Here is a 2,174-nt window from a genome sequence, read left to right as displayed (position 1 = left end):
ACCTGCCTCTTCTGTTCCTGTCCCTGGACTGTTCCTTTCCTAATCTCCATGGATCTTTGCCTTACTCACCAGTTAAAGTCTAGCTCCTCCAGAAAATCTTTCCTGATACCACCGTGGATTTGTGGTAGGGCATCCCTTATCTCTTCTCCTTGGGGTCAGGGAAGCCTGGTGTTCCCTGATCCTTTTGGCGAGCCCCTGGCTACACCTCCCCTGGTGTCTAGCATGGATTTCTGCACATAGTAAGAGATATAATGAAGTTAAAGTGTTTAGCATAGGTACTAAAAGATTTTATTCCCTCTTTTATTCATTTGCTAGGTTGGCTGCAACAAAGTACCATAACAAAGTAACTAATGAATGTTTGAGGCTTAAACAAAGACTTATTTTCTCATAGTTCTGGAGGCTAGGAGTTTGAGATCTTCTAGTTGGATTCCCCCTCCCCAGTATATTATATGATAACATGTAATATGTACTGGAGGGTCATTTCCCTTTGAGGGCTATGATGGATAATTTGTTTCATGTCCCGCTTCCAGCTTCTGGTACATTGCAGGCAATCTTTGGCATTGCTTAGCTTTTAAATGTATCACCCTGATCCCTGCTGTTATCTTCATGTGGCATCCTCCCTGCCTGCATGTCTATCTTTGTGTACAAATCTTTCTTTTTGTAAGGGCAACAGTTGTATTGGTTTAGGCCCTACCCTAATGACCTCAGTTTAACTTGATCATCTGCAAATTCCTTATTTCTAAATAAGTCACATTCACAGGTGTGTGCTATGGTTTAAGATTACAACATATTGGTGGGGGGGGGGTTCAACCCATAGCAACTCTTTTTTTTTTACCTTTGTGGTATAAATATACCACTTACGAGGTCTAACAATTAACCTCTCAAATTCGTCCTAGAAAAAGTGCTACATACCTCATTGCTGAATATCACTATGGTCACCTTTGAAGTACTCCCTCCTTGGGAAGCTATGAACCAATACCAGGGCCTAGTCCACCTTTCAAAACAATTTTGGAACTCTTTTTCTGGAACAGCCATCAGAACTGTTGTCATATTACCTCTGATACCCTGAATGTCATCAAAATCTCTTTCTTTCAATATTTGATTTACCTTCAGATAAAGACAGAAAATTCAAGGGGGCCAGACAGGTGAGCAAGGAGGGTGTTCCAATAAATACAGTTGTTTGTTTACTGGCTAAAAACTCCTTCACAAGACAGTGCCATGTGAGCTAGTGCATTGTTGTGATGTAAGAGCCCATTTTTGCCCATACTTTCCTCATGCCAAGATTTTTCATTAGGGTTTTCCTGTTTCTCTATTGATGTTTACTTGGTCTGCTATGCTTCTCAGAGTAAGCTGACAATTTTGACACACAATTTGATGAATTTCTGCAATGTTTTTGTCAGTTCTATACATGGTGGCAAGTTTGAGAACTTAAATGTCAGACCTACAAGAGGACTGACTTCCCTAGTACAAGAATACCTTGATAAACCATTGAGTGCTTAGAAATAGGAAGTTCTGAATGAACAGACTTTTCTGGTTAAAGAATGGCAAAAAGAAACCTCTTTTAGCTTAGATGCTTGTTGAAAATCTTTCTACATTAGTCAGGTGCAGTGGCTCATGCCTGTAATCCTAGCACTCTGGGAGGCCGAAGTGGGTATATTGCCTGAGCTCACGAGTTTGAAACCAGCCTGAACCAGAGAGGGACCTCATATAAAAATAGCTAGGTTGGCAGTGCCCGTAGTTCAGTGGGTAGGGCAGTGGCCACATACACCAAGGCTGGTGGGTTCAAACCTGGCCTGGGCCAGCTAAAACAACAATGACAATTGTAACAAAAAAATAGCTGGGCAATGTGGTGGGCACCTGTAGTGCCAGCTACTTGGGAGGCTGAGGCAAGAGAATCACGTAAGCCCAAGAGTTTAAGGTTGCTGTGAGCTATGACTCCACAGCACTCTACCCATATACTCAGGGTGACTCTGTCTCCAAAAAATAAATAAATAAATAAAATAGGTAAAATTAAAAAAAAAAATAGCTGGGTGTTGTGGCAGGTGCCTGTAGTCCAGCTACTTGGGAGGCTGAGGCAAAAGAACTGCTTGAGCCCAAGAGTTTGAGGTTGCTGTGAGCTATGATGCCACAGTACTCTACTAAGGGTGACATAGTGAGACTCTGTCTCAAAAAAA

This window comes from Otolemur garnettii, unplaced genomic scaffold (assembly GCF_000181295.1).
Source record: "Otolemur garnettii isolate 467f Iridium unplaced genomic scaffold, OtoGar3 scaffold00018, whole genome shotgun sequence".
In the NCBI taxonomy this organism is placed as follows: domain Eukaryota; kingdom Metazoa; phylum Chordata; class Mammalia; order Primates; family Galagidae; genus Otolemur; species Otolemur garnettii.
The sequence above is the reverse complement of the archived record's forward strand: the minus strand, read 5'-3'. Positions refer to the sequence as shown.